Consider the following 20,636-nt stretch of genomic DNA (forward strand, 5'->3'; position numbering starts at 1 on the left):
TCGACTCCAAAAGTTTATTTATGGCCCTTATTTATGCCTCCCTCCCCCCTCTTTTGCCCACATCTACAGATAATCACTGATCTTATATTACTCAAGATCAGTTTACATTTTTCTAGAAATTTACAGAAATGGATTAATATTTCCACTTGCCTAAGCTACTCATATGGAGTCTTAATTGTTTTCTCCAATTTCACTCTTATAAAATGAAAAACAAAAACAAAAAAATAGGTTTACAGGTTTGATGAAAATAATTGGAATAATGCCAGCATGGTTGTCCAGTTTTGAGAATGGCTTATGAAACTTCTGAAACCCTATCAAATTTTTATGGGCTTGTATCTTTTTCAACCCCAATTTAAAATGTATGCATACTACTAATAAATGTCCACATTTTAATTAAAATTTTAATTAGCCTTTTCCTCAGCCCAGTTCTAAGATGTAGATTTTTCTCTTTCTTTTTTCACATAATGATCACACTTTGGAAGATTCTGTATTCTCAAGACCTTGTACTGCTAGCTAAAGCAACTGAATGAGCGTTGTGTATGTTTGCCAAATAACTAAATCTTAACAAACGTTTACAGTGCAAGAAGTATTTCATTTTGTAAGAATTTTTCACAGATTTTTCCAACAGAAATTTGTTTTTTCAATTTAATAATATTTGATGCTTGTGAATATTATTCATATAAAGTTGTGATTACAAAGCATATTAAATTAATATTCTAAGGTTATCATTCATCTTTCCAGAATAATGATAGCATGTTTTGCTTCTTTCTTTAAAAGGAATATTTTCAATTGCTCTTTACAACAGTGAATATGAAAGGAAATGCCAAAATATAATTATTCTCAGTTCTTTTTGGAATTTGATATTTTTTACTACCTATGTAATATAAACATGCATCACCTAGGTGAGCAGTATTTTAATAGGATCATTTTCACAACATTTTAATTGTTATCACATTTTTTCTTTGTTTAGGGAGACGTCTGGTAAATAGCCGTGGGATCTAAACAAGTAAGATTTAAAGCATGCTTGTTTTTGTTTTTGTTTTTTGTTGAGGTTTTTTTTGCCTCAAAAAAAATTTGACTCAAATTTTTTGTTTGTTTTATTACTTAATAGTATTTCTTTACTACTGTGGGATGTAGCTTTTTAGAAAAGTGTGAACAATTTTGTTATGAAGTATAAGGAATAAAGTAAACTTTTAACACTTTGAAATTATTTGGAAACTTAAAAAACCCACCTGAATTTTCTGTATATGGTAGGCAGACATAAAGACGTTACAGATGGGGTAAAATTTCAAGCCCAAACATGGGCATGTTTTTGTAAGAGTGACTATGAATCTATACAGTTAATTTTTACAAAGTAATTTTTTTACAAAATATATATTGCTATACTTGTCTTATTCTTAACTCTCACTTGTCAGTAGAATAGGTCAATGAGTGGTTGATTTGATTTCCCAAACCACCTCATCTAGAGCCATGACTCAGTACCAGAGAGTTTGGGTAATGTGAGATCCACCTCCAACATTGGAATGAGATGTGTTGGGATGTTGAAGGGAAGACACTTCAGTTAATTATGTTAATGATGGAATAGGAAAGAGAAGAGGTGGAATGATGGTCAAAAGGAAAGCAAATGAGTAAGTAAAGAATTGCACATAATAAGAAGGAAGAAGGTAGATCACCCTAAGAATAAAAAGAACACAACAACAACAACAACAACAGATTACATACATTCCATGCTTCATTTGTCTCTATTTGGAAGAATGGAATTTGAAATAGAACAAATTAAAAATGGAGAGCAGATATTGGAACAAATTAAGAGTAGAGAGTAGATATTGGAGAGACAAGATATGCCATAGGTTGTGCCTGAGAAAAAGGAAAACAAAAGAGTAAATGGTAAAACATAGGGGAAGAAAGTTTCATTTTAAATGTTTCCTACTTATTTGACAATTTAGTTTCTTGAGGCTAGAACTTAAATGGTTTTAAAAATGTAAGCACTGAATATTTTTATCTATCTTATTGAAGAAAAAAATTCCAGGTATTGTATAAATATGGGATGTTTTTAAGAATCCTGCTTTATGCTCAGTTGAAGCCATGCTTAAATGAAGAAAATGTTTCTTGATTTGTTTCAAGTTTTCTTATGAGTATTACAAACTTGCTCTACTCTTGAAATTACTTGACTTCTGAAAAAGGGAAAACCATACATTTGGAAAGGTGAGATAAGTTATTAAAATGCATTTCTAATTTACAGAAAATTTATGCTAAACAATTCAAATTTACAGTCAGAACTGTTCAAATTAGTCCTGCATTCAGGGACACAAAGCCCTAGATTTACCCTATAGTTATCCTGTAATTGCCATTTGCAGGCAACAGAAAGGTTAATAGTGGTGTTGATCTCCATTGTAATATACAGATTTACCAAAGAACCTGTAGAATTGACAATTTTTTTGTCCCAATGCATAAATCATTAAGACTCAACAAGATAATGTCCTTTGTATTGGCATAATGATATAAATAAGTAAAAATTCCTTTTTAGCAGTACTTGGGAAGTGCGCCTTTAGTTTATGGTTGTTGCTGTTGTTCACTGGTTTTTCAGTGGCTATAATGTGTTAATCATTCATCATCACAATATAAGGTTTCTTCCTAACAGTTGAAGTATCTTAGGGAAAAGATTTTGGTTATTTATGATCCATTATGTATAAAGTTATCACTAGCAGTCCACCATCTGTTATTTCTCATAACTATAGAGCAGATTTCAATGATGGTACAGTAGAAAGTTCCTATTGATTCTGACTCCAAAATACTGGGCAAAATCCCAACATCACCATGAAGATACACTTAATCACTCTGGGCCTCAATGTTTTCATGTTCAAACAAGGATAAAACAACCTACTCACAGGATTACTATCGCATTTGAACAGGTCACCAATTGGAATGTATTTGGAATGTGGTCAACATTAGTGGGTGAGGAATGGGTTCGAGCACCCTAGTAGTTCCTGTACAAAAGCCCATGAGCCACACAAATAACTTTGCAAGGTTGTTGCAGGTGTTTGTACTTGTAATTCAACTTTATCATACAAAAGTTATTTAAGGGGTAAATCAACCTATCATTTGAAAAGCTGTAGTCATCATCTTCATGGATCTACATCTGGACTACAGGAAAAGTTTTTCAGTCTCATAAAAATCTCTACCTGCTGTCTGGTGTCTTACATTCCTCTCTTGGAATAAAACTAAGACCTCTCTTCTATTTTTGTAACACTAGGCTAGGTGGTTTTACATACATTTCCTCAGATAATTCTCAAATCAATCATGTAGACGATATCTGATTGCCCCCTTTGCAGATGATTCTCAGAAAAGCTGAATTACATGACGGAGTTTAGCCAGATAGAAAGGAACAGAGTTGCATTTGGGATCCAGAGCTCTTCACACAGCTCATGCACATTGTAAAACAGCCCTGCCTTTCTCAGTGAAATACAGAATTTTCAATACAAATATTGGTGGAAGTATTCTCAGTGATTTTATCCACATTGGTGGAGAGAAAATGCTACTGGAAAAGAGGAAGGAGAAGAAAAGTGATTGCTAGGTCCCAAGGATGGGAAGGACTGCTGGAAAGGTAAGTAGTTAGTCTCACCAACTCAGTGTTGTGCCTTGAGTAAGTTCTGTGGGACGGCATTAGTGATAATTAAAGAAAAATATCTTCAGATCTTTCCTACTTGGCCAGTTGACAGCAAATTCCTCAAGTTCTCCTGCATGTGCCTTTAAGATCCAAACCATTAGTATTCTTATGACAGTTTAGCAGAGAGAAGTCCCAAGTCCTATATATTTTTTTCTACTTATTGGCATTCCTCTCCTCATTAACAAAAAACCCAAAGATCCTCTTTTCTGTGTGCCCATGTTTTCCTGCTGATGGTATGAAATTCGTGGTTCATTTGAGTTGGTCTAAGTATACTTACTGAAGTCAGAGAAGAGGATAATTATTATATACAAATGCGCTCTGAATAGTCCCTTTGAGACACCAGCCTCTTGAAACTCTTTAGGGAAAAAAATTAAAATGAGGCTCTTATGTGATTGGTTAATAGTTTAATTGAAAAAAAAATTTGTTTCTAATTGACTTCACTAAAATAAACCTGTTTTATCTTTTTTAAGATAAATTGTCCTAAATAATTATACTATTGAACAAAATCAAGAAATAATTCTCTTTCTATTCCTTCCTACACACATGTACACTCACATGCACAGACGTACTGATAGACACAATTACATGTGCACAGAGGCTATAAAATGCAGGCACACAGAGACTATAATAAGATCATTCCCTCTTTTCAATGAAATATGCCATATTATCTATTTTTTTAGAAGATGTTGAAAAAGTGATTTTGGAGAAAAGTTAAAATGATTGAGCCTTAAATGTATTATACCATTTTTAAAACTTTAATAACCCAGCCCTATCTAAATACTGTTTTGTATCATCATCTTGTGCTTCATAAACAAGAGGCTGACTGTGTTTAGAAATACACTTTCATTGTACTGATATCACAATACAGATTTCTCTTTCCTCAGATTGTCTACAGTGTAAACACGCTGCTTGATAAAGATGACAGTAAAGCTAACTTGATTGCTAGGCAGCTGTATTGTTATTACCATAGATAAACACACTTATTTCCTCTTTGGAGTATTCCTGGTAAGGAATTTCTGGACGAGTATAATGTTTTCTTTGGGTTTGATTATGATCTTATTTATTTTAGGTAATCACATAGGTATCCTTTATGCTTTTGTAAGACTGGATTTAATGCAGAGAAAAGTTCAGAGGGAAAAGGTGAGCTATTAATGGTGTTTTTCAGGGCATGATTAGAAACAGGGATGTTATTATTGAGTCTTATACAAAAGGAGGAATCAAAATCATACAACATAAGCGTGTTTCCATCTAGATTGTAAGACCTAAGTGTTATCTTGGGATCATGAGGGAGTTTTATTTACAATATCAACCTTGCTTATGAAACTCAAAAAAATGTTTCCAGGAAGAAATGAGGTAGTAGTAATAGACCAAACAGTTGTTTATTTTGCATGGCTACTGCTTTATTTTGAAAGAGAGTTATTGTGCCCTGTGAATCTTATATAAAGCTTATGATTTACTTGCTATAGAAAAATGTTCATTATCTGCAAGAAAACTACTGATTATGATGATCAGTAGGCATCAAGAGGGCAAAAGTGCAACAGCAGAGTTCAGGGGTGAGAAAACACTCAGAGTGCACAGTCTCTGTGAGGCTGGTTAAACTGTAAGATGCACCTGGCAAGGACCATATTACCTAGGAGCTGTAGCTTGCACCTTGACACTTTCAGATAACTAAAATGCCTTGAGTGTCTTTTTGTGATGAGAAGGAAGGGTTGATTTAGTGGGACCCCGGTAATGGAATTAATGCTGACAATGGCATCTTCACGCCACTATGTAAAAACACAGTGGACACCTCCCAGGCCTGACAGAGCCAAGGACTCCCTGAACTGTGTCACTTTGAATATCTGGATCAGGATAGGATTGGTCCTGGTTACAGTACCCATATTACTAATACTTGGATAATCTCTTAGAGCCACATATTTACACACAGGGAAAAACTCAGTATCCAAAGGAACTATTTCAGGATAGCAAATTAACTGGCCTCCAATACTGTCTACAATGCAGCAGGGAAAGGGTGAAAAGGAGGCTGGTTGCTTGTGCCCTTTGGGGCAGTAAAAACCTCATTATTCACTTGACATGGACTGTTACCAAACATAGAAGTGAGTAAAGATCCTTCCATATTTGAAGACTATTATTAGTTCTGTCTTGTGAGGGATCACTTCTTTGCTATCATCAATGATCAATGATAGAACACAGCAATGATGGTGCACTGTAGGGTACTCCCACGGCACATTTATTTTCCCCATCACCTTGAGAGTGGTTTCCAAGATTAATTCTTGTGTCAGTGCCCCTTTATATTAATTATTGAGGCAGAAGCTCTTTATCATATATCAGGATTTAGCCACTCTTTTGTTACTTTGATGTGAAGTCCCTGAAGCCTCAGAAATTGAAAACATGCAAGCAAACAAAAGAACTGGCAACAGTTTTCAAACACCATTGTGTATACATTTTTAAAATGAATATCTGTATCATCTTCATCCTCTCTTTAATTCCCTTTCTTTCTGGCCCTGTTAGTATGATCTGCTTGGTTCACATATTTCATTCAAGAAATTCAGATACTCAAAAAACTTTGCTGAAAACTTCATCTAACTAGAATGATCAGTAGGGGAAGAAAGGGATAAAGAAAGGGGGGGTAATCAGAAGGGGGAATGAAACATGAGAGACTATGGACTATGAGAAACAAACTGAGGGCTACAGAGGGGAGGGGGGTGGGGGAATGGGATAGACCGGTGATGGGTAGTAAGGAGGGCACATATTGCATGGTGCACTGGGTGTTATACACAACTAATGAATCATCGAGCCTTACATCGAAAACCGGGGATATACTGTATGGTGACTAACATAATATAATAAAAAATCATTATTAATAAAAAAAAAAAAAACTTCATCTAAGACAGTGAGCAACTCTCTGATAGAAATTTGATATAAATGTTTGGCAATGTAGGATAGTGGTTAGTGAATCCAAAAACAAAGCAAGTGCTCACTCCAGCAACATAGATACTAAAATTTTAACTGTTCAAAGAAGGTTAGTAAGGACCCTGAGCAAAGGCAAGTCACCAATTTTCTATCAGCATTGCTGAGTTTTGTGAAGTTGTGTAAAGTTTACTCTTCTACCTGATGTTACAGGATGAAATGGCAAGAATATACATTGTCACATGGTAGATAATGGTGACCCCTTATCCCAGATGTCAGAATGGCAAAAATACATACATATGGAATCAGATTTTAACGGAAGAAGCTGGATAAAAATTCCAATACTATTGGGTAAATCTGCTTTGTTCTTATATCTACGTAAAGCAGAGCTGTCATTTAACATTGTAAATAGTTTCCCTGTATCTATGTATGAAAGAAAATCATCTTACCTGTGGTTTTTATTAGCCATGTATATTGAAATCACCTACCATAACTTCCTTGAGTGCGTGGATTTATCTGTCTTGTAGTCTTCTCAAATAGAGTAAATAATCCTTGGCTCATGGTAGTTAGCCACTACTTATTAACCAAGTATGTGTTGGGCAAGTGTCTTAGTTTCCTCTTCTGTGTAACAAATTACCACAAACTCAGTGGCTTAATTCAATGTATATTCATTCTCTCACAGTTTCTATGGGTAGGGACAAGCACTGCTTATCTGGGTCCTTGAGGGGATGTAGTCAATATATCAGATAGGCCTAGTTCTCATCTGAAGGCTCTACCAGTGATGGATGCGCTTTCCAGTTAGTTCACTCAGGTTGTTGGTAGAATTCATTTCCTTGTGACCATGAGAGCAAGGGCTCCAACTTCTTGCTGCCTGTTGGCTAGAGGCTCCTCTGAGATCCAAGGCTGCCTCAAGTTCCTTGCCTCATGTCTCTCTCGACAGGACCTCGACAGCATGGCACTTTGCTTCATTAAAACTCTAGCACCACTCTGATAGCAAGATGGAATATTATATAATGCAACATAATTGAGGAGAGGACTCCTATCACCTTTGCCAAATTATATTGCTTGGAAGTGTATCATAGGTCCTGTCCATACTAAAAGGAAGGGACACCGGGGACCACCTTAGACTCTCTGACAGAGAAGCTATCATCATAAGAACCAGTATCAGCCCTGAAATCCCAGCTTTGAATCAGAATTTAAAATAATGTTACAGGGAAAAAAACATGTTAGTTTGGTCTTACTGAAGAAAATATAAAATAGCTGTTAAATAGCTGTAGGGTATAGAGTTGTCACTACACTAGATTTATGAATGCACCATACCCACAGCATTTCCCATTGTAAGAGGCTGGATCTTCAGAGAATAGGAATGTATTCTTAGCTACTTTGACAATGAATAGCATGTGAACCTCTTTCCTTGGTGAGTGCATTCTGAGTTTCAGGACTCTGAATAACACAGTTTGTGCTTAATGTACACCTCACTTGTCTACTATTGTTTGGCCTGTAACAACCACAGAGGTGATTATATACTAAGTAATTATATGCTGTAGTTAATACGCATTTTACCATCTATTTATCCATAGGTCTGTTTTCTCACATAAGCACTTAATTCCATAATATTTAAATCAAAAGCTCCAGGCTTACTAGTCTTCCAGGATGTGACAACAATGGATGAATTATAAGCTATTCCCCCCAAGGAACTGTGAATTGGGACATGTGGGACCATGTAATACCAGAACAGCCACATCTGGTACTCCCTGAAAAATTCCACAACTTCCTGTCTTCCTGTAGTTCAAAAACAGATACTATTTCTGAGTGCCCCTGCAGACCCTAATTGCCACTTCCTACTTAGAAAAGGCAATCTCTAACGTAACCAGGATATACACTCCATAGGAATTTATACCTAGGGCAATCTAAGATATGAGCATACTGCATATGAATCCTAATGTAAAGAAGATTTTTCCATAACTAACATAAACAATTGAATTGTAAAAATATTTGTATTTATCCACATTAACTCTTGTTGGGAGACACCTTTCGTATCTGTCATGTAATAAATGTGAAATTTTCAGCCCACCACTAACCTTACTCACATGTAATAATGATCATATGACAACTTACTGCATGTGTTTCAGTCAGAACGCTGTCAGAAAACTGATGGCACAATTGAAAGGGGTTGAAGAGAGTTTAATAAAGTGACTTTTTACAGAGGAATAGACAGGATTAAAGGATAGTGAAGCATCCTGTGCTAACTACAACCGGAAGCTACATCCATGGCTTGATGGAACTTACAGTTAGTTATCAGAACACAGAAAGATCTGTTTAAGAGGGCCACCCAAGAAGAAACTGACCTTAAGTAAAGAAAAGCAACATGACAACATGTGTCCTGGCAGGTAAAAAACAAGGGAGATAAATATCATAACTCTTCATTTCTTTTACCTTTTAATACTCTGCTGATGCTTCACATGGTCTGAACCAACAAGAACCCACAAGGAAAGAGAACCTGGTTGATACAGTGCGTAAACATTGGGCTCATAAAGCACGGAACAAAGGTGTGCGTGTTATGTGTTGGGGGAGGCAGACTGAAGAATCGATCAGGAGGGACAAGCGGGGATTAGCCTATCACATATCAGTGTATATCAAAAACTCAGAGACAGTTGTGGAGAATTTTGTCTTATTTTTATTAAAATTCCAACTTTTGTCCATAGTCTAAATTCTATCAGTTTTTTTCCTCTTACACCTGGGGAAAGTTGGTCAAAGATATATTGAATCTGTTATTTTTTAACATCACCTTAGGAACTGAATCAATCATTTATTTCATTTATCAATATTCTGACCTCTTTTCAGAAATCCTGTGGCTTCTAACAGAGGTTGTTGAAATCTTCAATGTCCTTTTAACCATTCATAACTAGAGATACTCTCAAGGCAGTTTCTAATGGTTTCCATCTTCACACAGGTTGCCTAGCTTTAGGATACTTCTATAATTCTAAATATTCTATAGAGGAAGTCCCAAGGACTATAAAGACAAAAAAATCACCCAAGATTTCTCCACATAGGCTCCAAGTCCACAAAAAAAAATTTCAGAACTCCTTAAAAGAAAGCTACCCAAAATCTAGAGAGATTTTCTGCAGGTTGCCATAAATTATAGTTTGTTACCTAATGTTTTACAATGTGCTCTTGTACTTTTTATGCAAGGAAAATTTTTAAAAAAAGCTTTATTTCTAGATTTGAGGTATCATTTCAAAAAAGCTTTTTGAGATAAAGTAGTTCAAAATTGGCATGTAAATCACAGAATGAAATTCTCCAGTTTTATCAATGGAGAGACAAATATCTACTGTATCTAAATAATATTAACTCTAATCCAAATCATCATTCAACATTTTTTTTTTTAGTTTCTAATCACTCATACACATTTGGATAAGTCATTCCCCCTTTTTTTTCTTCATGACAACTGACTTTTCTTCATGAAATCTTTCTCACTTCCACTTTTTTTTTAAAAGATTTCATTTATTTATTTGACAGAGAGACAGCCAGCGAGAGAGGGAACTCAAGCAGGGGGAGTGGGAGAGGGAGAAGCAGGCTCCCAGGGGAGGAGCCTGATGTGGGGCTCAATCCCATAATGCCGAATCATGCCCTGAGCCGAAGGCAGACGCTTAATGACTCAGCCACCCAGGTGCCCCTCTCACTTCCACTTTTGAATTAAAAGTTAGAACTAAAATCTATGGATAACTTAGTCATTAATGTTAGGACTGTGAAAGCATCCAAACCAATGTTTCACTTTTATTGGATTCTAAGTTTAACCTTTCTATGACTCTAAACAAGTCAATTTTTATTAATTTTCAATTTTATCATATTCCTGATAATCTTTTGTTGTGTTTTTTTAGTTTTCATTTAAATTCCAGTTAGTTAACATATAGTGCAATAGTAGTGATTCAACACTTCCTTACAATACCCGGTGCTCATCACAACAAGTGCGGTCCTTAATCTCCATCACCTATTTGCCTTTCTCGGGCTGACTTGTTTTGCTTAGCATAATATGCTTTAGATCCATCCATGTCCTTGCAAATGGTAAGACTTCATTCTTTTTTATGGCTAAGTAATATTCCATTGTAGAAATATACCACCTCTTTTTTATTCATTCATCAGTCAATGGACACTTGGCCTGTTTCTATAATTTGTCTGTTGTAGATAATGCTGCTATTAAACCCCAGGGTGCATGTATCCCTTCAAATTAGTATTTTTTTATTCTTTGAGTAAATACCAGTATTGCAATTACTGGATCATAAGGTAGTTCTATTTTTAATTTTTTTGAGAAACCTCCATCCTGTTTTCCAGAGTGGCTGCACCTCTTTCTCCACACCCTTGCCAATACCCTTTTTTCCTTGTGTTGTTGATTTTAGCCATTCTGACACATGTGAAGTGATATCTCATTGCAGTTTTTACTTGCATTTTCCTGATGATGAGTGATATTAAGCATCTTTTCATGTGTCTTCTGGCCATCTGCATGTCTTCTTTAGAGAAATATCTGTTCATGTATTCTGCCTATTTTTTAATTGGTTTATTTGTTTTTTGGGTGTTGAGTTTCATAAGTTCTTTATATATTTTGGATACTAACCCCTTATCAGATATGTCATTGCAAATATCTTCTCTCATTTTAGTTTTGTTGATTGTTTCCTTCACTGTGCAGAAGTGTTTTTGGTGTTTCGTTTTGTTTTGTTTTGATGAAATCCTGAAAGTTTATTTCTGCTTTTGTTTCCTTTGCCTCAGGAGACATATCTAGAAGGACGTTGTACAGCTAATGTCAAAGAAGTTACTACCTGTGTTCTCTTCGAGGACTTTGATGGTTTCAGATCTCACATTTAGGTTTTTAAACCATTGTGAATTAATTTGTGTGTATGGTATAAGAAAGTGGTCCAGTTTCATTCTTCTGCATGTTGCTGTCCAGCATTTCCAAATCCATTTATTGAAGAGCCTGTCCTTTTCCCATTGGGTAGTCTTTCCTCCTTGGTTGAAGATTAACTGGCCATATAGCTGTGGGTTTGTTTCTGGGTTTTCTATTGTGTTCTATTGATCCATGTGTCTATTTTTGTGCCAGTACTATACTATTTTGATTATTACAGCTTTGTAATATAACTTGGAATCTGGAATTGTGATGCCTCCAGCTCTGCTTTTCTTTTTCAAGATTGCTTTAGCTAACTGGGGTCTTTAGTGGTTCCATACAAATTTTAGGATGGTTTATTCTAGCTCTGTGAAAAATGTTGTTGATATTCTAATAGGGACTGCATTATGTGTAGATTGCTTTGGGTATTTTAGACCTTTTAACAATGTATGTTCTTCCAATCCATGAGCATGAAATATCTTTCCATTTTTTGAGTCATCTTCAATTTCTTTCATCAGTGTTCTATAGTTTTCAGATTACAGGTCTTTCTCCTCTTTTGTTTTTATTCCTAGTTATCTTATTGTTTTAGATGCAATTGTAAATGGGATTGATTCCTAAATTTCTCTTTCTGTTGCCTCATTATTGGTGTACAGAAATGCAACAGATTTCTGGGACGCCTGGGTGGCGCAGTCGTTAAGCGTCTGCCTTCGGCTCAGGGCGTGATCCTGGCGTTATGGGATCGACCCCACATCAGGCTCCTCCGCTATGAGCCTGCTTCTTCCTCTCCCACTCCCCCTGCTTGTGTACCCTCTCTCACTGGCTGTCTCTATCTCTGTCAAATAAATAAATAAAATCTTTAAAAAAAAGAAAGAAAGAAATGCAACAGATTTCTGCATGTCGATTTTGCATCTGCAAGTTGGCTGAATTCGTTTTTTCTGTTCTAGTAGTTTTTTTGGTGGTGTCTTTCAAGTTTTCTATATATAGTACCATGTCACCTGCAAACAGTTAAAGTTTTACTTTTTCCTTGCCAATTTGGATGCTTTTTATTCCTATTGGGCATAATGGAAAAAAATCCCAAAGTGAATATTAGGTGAATGAGAGAATTTTTTTGTACTTTTATAGAGAAGCCTACCATATTCATACACATATCAGCCTGATATTATGGGAGGGGGGTATCTTTCAAATAGATGGATTTCTTTTTGAGGCAGTGTGCTTAGGACTACTTTTATTTCCTTCTCTAATTACACTTATATAATTTCAGATTTTTTCCTTTTAAGCACAATGTCATTAAATTTATCCTAAGCAAAATTGTTTTTTACCTGACATGACACTCACTCCATTAGTAATATGATAAAAGAGAAGAGGAATAAAAGATTGTATATAGTTTAAGAAAAAATAATTACAGGAATATAATGTCCTTTGAAATCATATAACCAGGAATTCCTAGTATATTATTAATGAGGCTATTCGCAAAACTCCAAAGATCATGTTAAAGAGTGGTTGGAATATTTTAACCCATAATTTCATCTTTTGATGTTTTTATGCTTTTTTTTCCCTCATCAAAACCAGAGCCAATGATGTAACAGGTGTAAGTTTCATACTCAATTTTTCCATAGAGTTGACAGACTGGGGACTCTAGAATGCATTCTTATTAAGTGATGGAAGAGAAAATGCATTGGTAATTGACAACCCATCCTGGACTGTAGCTTTGTTAGCTAGAATATAGGATAAGTAGGTATTCAAAATTGTTAAAAATATTAAAAGATATCGCCTTGTAGCCTTATCTTTTTATTAATCAATTTTTATATGTTTCCCTCAGTTTTTTTAAAAATTTCTGATTTTTAAATGATACTGGTTTTCCATGTTTAACTGATTTTAATTAGCCTTCTCTTCCACAACTGTGGGTAAGAAACCTAAGCCAGAGGTCAATAAGAATGCAATAGCTTACCTGGTTGACCAGCTCTTCTTTAAGAAAGATCACCTCTGTTTGTATCATTGGGTGCCTTTGTTTGGCTGGAGAGATTTGCCCCTTTGGAACAAAGGTTTGAATTCTAGACTTTTCATGAACTCATTCCTTCCTTCACATCTAGCCTTCTTTCTACCCTATTCCCACTTCCATGCATCCTGTGCTTTAACACTACTGAATATATCATATTACTTCCCCAAAGGCTCTTCCCTTATGGTACCATGGCTTTTATATGTGCTTTTTTTTCCAGTTAATCCCATGGTACTCTAAAAAACTTCTAATAGCTCTTACTGTACCCTTTTATAATAATGTATATATGCCTATACTTTCCAAAGGAAGGAGAATGATTTGAAGGTAGGGATATCATCTAATTCTTCTTCATGTTACCAGTGGAGTATCTCATAGATATAGGATACAAATAAATGTTTATGAACAAGTTAATTGAACAACAGACAAAACTTGAAAGGTCTAGGAGAATGTTTTCCAATGCAGTTGCAATAATTACTGATACCTTATCAAGCAGAAGGAATCAATCTAATTCTTACCACAGTCACAGTGTTATATGTAGGAAAGTGGGTGAACATTTGGGACAATTGATAGGACCTTGTATCTTTTGTTTATAGTTTGAATCAGAAAGGTTATATCAAAGTCTGGTCTTATCTTTTAGTTTTCTAGGTTTCGGCTAATATTGCTTCTACTCACAAGAGAGAAAGAGGCCAAGAATGCAACATTATGCATCACTGTTGTAACAGAGACAAAAATTGCTATTTGTCAATTCAGTCATAACTTGTATTTTAAAATTGTTGGAAATACAAATAGTAAAAACAATACAAAAGCCATATTGATTTAATGTCACTATTTTAGCCAGTTGGTCAAAAGAATACATAAGTATGCTACATACTCATTGCATATTTGTTAAGTTTTCCATATCTAAATGATAATGCTGCACTTTCAAAGGGATATTCTTACAAATATGGCTGTAAAGTAAATTTGGTGTCTTATTTATTCAGCAAAATACTAAATGAGAGCAGAGGAAAAACATATATATTATACAAATATATTACATGCAATACACATGCTTATACACATACATGCACATCTTTTCCTCCTATCAGAAGAATATAAAGTTTAATATATGTGAAAAAACACATTAAAATATCAAGAAAGTTGAAAAGTTTTTAAAAGAAAATTAATGAAACTTAGTTTAGGGGTGCCTGGGTGGCTCAGTCGATTAGGTGTCTGCCTTTGGCTCATGTCATGATCCCAGGTTCCTGGGATTGAGCCCTGCATCCAGCTCCTTGCTCAGTAGGGAGTCTGCTTCTTCCTCTCCCAAGGCCTCGCCCCCAAGCTTGTGCTCTCTCTTGCTCACTCTCTCTCTTTCTCAAATAAATAAATAAAATCTTTTTTAAAAAGTAGTTGAAAAAAGAAGATTAAATTAGAAGAATTTCTTTTTAAATTTCTTAAAATTCTTTGGTCATTCACATATTAGTATAATTATTATTTGAAGTACTTTTTAAAAAGAAGGAATATTAAGTGGCATAACTTGGAAAAGACATTTCTCTCAATGGGTAGACATGAAGTCATGATTTCCTAGAAACTCAACTTCCATGTTAAGTAATTCCCAGCCCATATCTTAATATCATATGGCTAATAAAACCACACCATCTCTTATTCTTGAGTTTCTCATTCAAATTGAATCCTATCTTACATTATGTAATATCAAGAAATGTTTCTGTCTGAGTGATACTGTGCTATTAGGAGTTAATTAGAATACTAAGTCTCGTATTAATACAAATCTCATAATCAACTTGTGTTTAAATATAGTCTACAGTCTTCAGGCAAAACATAGCATATGGAATTCAAAGTCCTATGCTGCCTTCAAAAACACCTCTAAAATATCAGTTAAAATTTTAAAAACAATGATACAAAAACAAATTGAAAAAGAGAGGGATAAAAATGATTAAGAGATGTCAACAAAGTTTTGTAAGATGGACAGTGGATGAATTAGCAAAGTAGAAAAATGTGAATACTATGTTCCCGTAGCTTATGTGAATGTGACGTGTACCAGTCTCACCACTTGGACTTACCTTGTACATCGGAGTAAAAGAAAGTGCTTAACCTTGAAAAACAAGAGAAAAATTTGAAGTTTTTAGGTTTTGATTAGGTCACCAAATCCCTTCCCATGTTCATATATGGCTACAAGACCACCTTTCCCCCTTTCCCACAGGATATCAGAAGCATAAACTATAGAAAAAATGAACAAAAAAGGCTGAGGATGAGGCACTGGTCAGAAGTCATGAAAAAAGAAACTCAAATATCCTTTTCAGATACCAAGTCCCTACTCCCAGGGTATCAGAACCAGGAATTAAATTAGAGTATTTTTTGGAAAAACATAACGTCCCCGAGAAAATAGCCACATAAAACAATATGTAGGAATTGCTATTCCAAAGTAAAGCTATCTCATTACCATCACCCTATGATAAAGCCTCTGATCACACACACACACACACACACACACACACACACACCAACACAGAACTTCCCATAAAACTTTTTATGGTACCACTTAGGTAGTCATAAATCAGTTATATGAAGAACAGTTTTAATTTAAAAGAGAACAAAAAAATAAGTATACAAATAAATATATGAATCTTAAAAAAGAACAACTAAAGAAAAACTAAAGAATCTTGCATATTTAAAGTATTACAGTAGATAGGCAAAAATACAAAAAGGAGAGCTGAAAAATAACATTAAGAAAATTTCCCAGAAAAATAACCAAAAAGAAAAGTGATGGTCAGTGAGAAAATATTATTTTAATGAGAGAATTAATTCAAGATATTCAACATCTGACTTAAATGACTTTCAGAAAGAGTGATCATAGAAAATCTAAAAGAATGAAAATAGCAAAGATATAACAAAAGAAAATTCCCCTAGAACTAAAGGACATAATTCTCCAAATTGAAAGAATCCAACAACTGCTCAACATATGGATTTTTTAAAACAGCTACTGTGAAACAATCATGGGGAAATTATGAAATACCAGACTAAGGATTCTAAGCCCAAGGACTGCAGGCAGCAGAGAGGGCATTGATCATCATAGTCCCATATTAAGGAATGGAAATAAAAATGGCAATGTAGTTTTCAAAATATTGAATACTTGGATGCTAAAAGAAACTTATACAGAGAAAAGAATTTCCAATTTAGAATTCTGTTTCAATCCACACTATTAATAGAGTGTAAAGGTTCAGTAAAGGCAATTTCATACAGGCAAAATATTTTAAGAATCACTTCTTATCTACTCTTTCACAAGAAACAACTGAAGGGTATACTTAAGCAACACTTGGGAGAAAACCACATAAAATAAAACAAAGATTCAAGAAACAAGAGACCAGACACAGAAAGGGGTGAAAAGAAGTCCCAAGGAAATAGTTATACCTTGGCACCTAAAGCAACAGGTTCAGATTAGATTAGGAGGGTAAAGGCATGGAGGTCTCTGAGAAAGTTATGGAATTTATGGAAAGTTTGCAGCTATTTCTGAATGTTTAGAAATAAATATTGATAAGTTTGTGTTAGTTCTATTGGACCATTTTAGAAAAAAAAATTCGGGCCAAGTACACACACACACACAGACACAAAAAGCTAAGTAAATTTTAAACATTAGTCTGGTACTTATTCAAAGAAATATGTATTTGTATAACACACGCTATTTTCTTTTATATTCTGTTATTTGCAGAGGCTTGGAGGGTGATGGGGATTACATTCTTCCTGTTGCTCTTTCACCCTGAGATATCTTTGGAGCTGCCAGTTAACAGAAATTAACTTGGTGTGGAAAACAAAATCAAGTGGTTGAGGGTGGAAGGGTACGGCTTCAAATGTCTATTGGGATTATATTTTTACATTTTACCAAGACACATGACCATATATTTCAATGATTACCTTTACTCACAACCTTAGCCATAATTTGAAATGAGTAATAATTTATCATTCCATTTCTTTCTTTAATGCATGTGGATGGGAGCATACATGAGAGCATTGCTTTAAAATAATCATAAAGTCAGAAGAGGTTAACATAGTGAGCTTAATTTTTTTCTTGCTATGAATAGACAAATCACTAAATGTTCTAAATAGTCAGTCAGCTTCCTATACCTCCACTTGGTATAGGCCCAGGTGGAGGAAGAGAAAGTCCTTAGGCTTACTTATCAACTTTTGCCTCACTGTACTAAATGCAAATGTCACCCACAGATATTTCAAAAAATCATCTCTCTCCTTTTTTTTTCCTTATAGACAGGTACTGCCTCATTAATTGTTTTTTTTTTCCTACTCTAAAAAAGAAAAGATATATTGAAAAAAGTCTGTAGGGTCATTTAAACTACAATTAATTATACTATTGATTCCTTGTTATGATAAAGTGTAAAATTTTTTCTTTAAATATCAGGGAATGGATTTAAAATCTCAATAATACTCCCTAAAACTAATGATTAGACCAGCAGGCAGATGCTTACATAATATCTCTTTTAATTTAAGGTAAAAATAACAGATTATGTGAATAAATATGGTAATTGAAGCCCAATGGGAATTGCAAATTAATAGTTCAATCTCCATTTTAACAAGAAGAAGCCACTTACAGAGAGAGAACTCTGGGGATCAGTGACTCTTCAGAACAGCATTAGCTTTTAAGATTGAATTCATAAATACCAAGGGAATGAATGAATGAATGAATGAATGAATGAATCTTGCTTTGTCTATTACCCAACAAAAAGAGAGTTCCTTTTAGAAATTATATATTTTGTTCATTCTTGAGGAGAAGATAAAGAAAATAAGAACAAGAAAAAGAAAGGAGAATGAAGAGAATCTAAATTTATAAATTATGCATCAATATATTTGCTTTCATAGCCTTTCTGTTGTAAGAGGACCTAGAATGATAGATTCAGACTTTAATACCGAAAATCATATTACAGCATCAGTCGGATACACCTCCAATCTTTCTTTTGACAGCTAAATTCATGCACTTCAGACATGACAGTGAAAGAAGTCCTCATTGAATCAGTGGTACTATGCTTCATTCTAAACCAGACAGCAGCCATCTTATAGTTCATTGATGCATTTCACTCTACAGAGATAAAAAGTTATTTAATCTATGAGGAAGCCACCAAAAAAAAAAAAATCCAGGTTATTCAGATAGAAGCCCCAAAAGTTTACTACTAAAAGAAATTCCCTATTTTACCCAATCATTTAATGAATGGTTTTATTTTTCTAAAGCGAGGACTACAGTTCAGTGAAGCTAGTTAATTGGTCCAGAATAGTAAACCAGCCACTGGACCATGAGAAGTATGAGTTTGTCTTCCAGACATTACCTGATTATGATAAGAAATCTTGACTTGTTCTTCTGAGAAGAAAGACTATCTCCCATTTAAGATAGTAGTGGTTATACCCACTGAAGCTTGCTAAAATGTATTAGAGAATAATAAAGTGAACTTTATTAAAAGGTACCGTTGGGAGCAATCCCATCATCCTCTACAGCTGAGAGCAGCAGAAATTGTCTACTGGTCCTTCGCATACTTAGCTTTTTATAGAATGAGTTTTTACCAAAAGGATCCGGGAAGTATAATTGCAGTTACCTCTTTAAATGATTAGTCTTGAGTCGTTCACTCACGGTTACAGATTAATTTCATATCTCCTTGTTTTATTCATCAATTATTTCAGACATGAGGTCCCTCTCTCCCATATGAATATTACGCATTCACTATCATCAATAAGGATGTTATTCATTAAGCGCCTACTCTGTGCCATTAGCCATGCTACTTTCAGTTACACATGTCATTTCTTGTTTTCACAACAGCCAGGTAGAGTGTTGCCATTTTATTCCTATTTTACTGGGGAGAAAATTGGGACTCACACCAAGTATTCTGTTTCTTCTGCATCATTTAAAATGTCTAGTAATGAACTAAGCAGATTGAAAATGATCAATACATAATGTTAGCTGGCTTATTATTCAGGTTCCCTAGTTGGTTGAACTTACTGCCATTTCAACCAATAGAAACAAACTGTAGCCATAACAAGACTATTTGGATCTTTCTTCCTAGAGGTCTACTCAAAGTATGTGCACTAGAGGGCATAAAGAGAGTGCAGCTAATGAAGGAATGGGTGATTCCAGCAAATGATGTTATGGTCTGTAATGGGTTTAACACCTGGCAGATAATGCAAATGGCACTGAAAATTACCTCATTTTTGGCTTCCCCATGCCCTGTTCAATTGAATAAAACGTGCATTGAAATAAGCCAATTTTTTTTTTTTTGGTATACACACATGTTTTGAATCTCAGCTATGGCTCAGTTCAGTGCACTTACTCAGAAAGAATAATTTCATTAACTTGTTCCTCTCTTCTTGCTCCATCAAGAGATGAGTTTTACGGGTTTTAGGGGGTTTGATTTTCAGTCCTACCTCTTATACATGGACAGTTTTGCCTTCTGTCCTCTAATTCGCATTGTGGTTATATTATCCAAACATAAATTTCTTTTCTCCTTGGCATTTTTTCACCTTTTAAATGTGGGAATGATCCATATGGCTAAAGAATGTCAGGAAAGGAAACATTTGGGAAGAATTATATGGGATGCAGTCATCCCGGATCTTGATCATCCTATCCACCAGAGCCAAGTAAGAGAACAGCCACAGAGGGTTATATGCCAAAAGTTTAGAATTCCAGGGTATTTAGAGCACAGATAGGTGATTTAAAATTGCTATGGTTAAATAGCCCCAGCAAGAAACATGTTGAGATGCTTGAAAGATAGGAGGAAGATAAGGATATAAAGTTTTTATTTTATATGATATTTTTAAAAAATATTTCATGTACAGCCTAGAGATATTTTTAAGTTTTTTTTTGTGGCATATTATTAGACTTTAAAATGGAGTGAGATAATGCAGGTGCTTCCTAAATTATAGATTATGCAGATAAGAATAATATTGAATGTCAAGCCATTTAATAATTTGGGTCTGGATTGACACTAGCATTTTACCTTTAATTCTTTTAAGGAACAAAACTGGAGTAAAAGAGGTAACACTCTACAAGATCACACAAAGATTTCCCTAAAGGAGAAATATAAAGTGTCTTTATTTTCAATATCTGTCTCTGCAGTACAAGTCTTTATGGCCAGATGGGACCATTTCAGGGATTGGGCCTGTTTAAGGGTTCAGTGGCTATAAGGTCAGTAAGTGGATAG

The 20,636-nt window shown here is 34.7% G+C and overlaps 1 protein-coding gene across 13 annotated transcripts in view; it reads left to right on the plus strand.

The window, feature by feature from the left end:
• The window catches only part of PTPRD (protein tyrosine phosphatase receptor type D), a 2,182,843-nt gene that overhangs the window by 1,541,604 nt on the left and 620,603 nt on the right, over positions 1–20,636 (plus strand). For all 13 annotated transcript variants that reach the window (XM_087869643.1, XM_045780711.2, XM_087869649.1 and 10 more), the window contains one exon: positions 971–1,006. The gene's annotated coding sequence lies outside the window, so the exon portion shown is untranslated. The remainder of the gene's footprint in view (positions 1–970; positions 1,007–20,636) is intronic.

Source organism: Ursus americanus, chromosome 18 (genome assembly GCF_024610735.1).
Source record: "Ursus americanus isolate L20-20 chromosome 18, mUrsAme1.1.p, whole genome shotgun sequence".
Classification (NCBI taxonomy): domain Eukaryota; kingdom Metazoa; phylum Chordata; class Mammalia; order Carnivora; family Ursidae; genus Ursus; species Ursus americanus.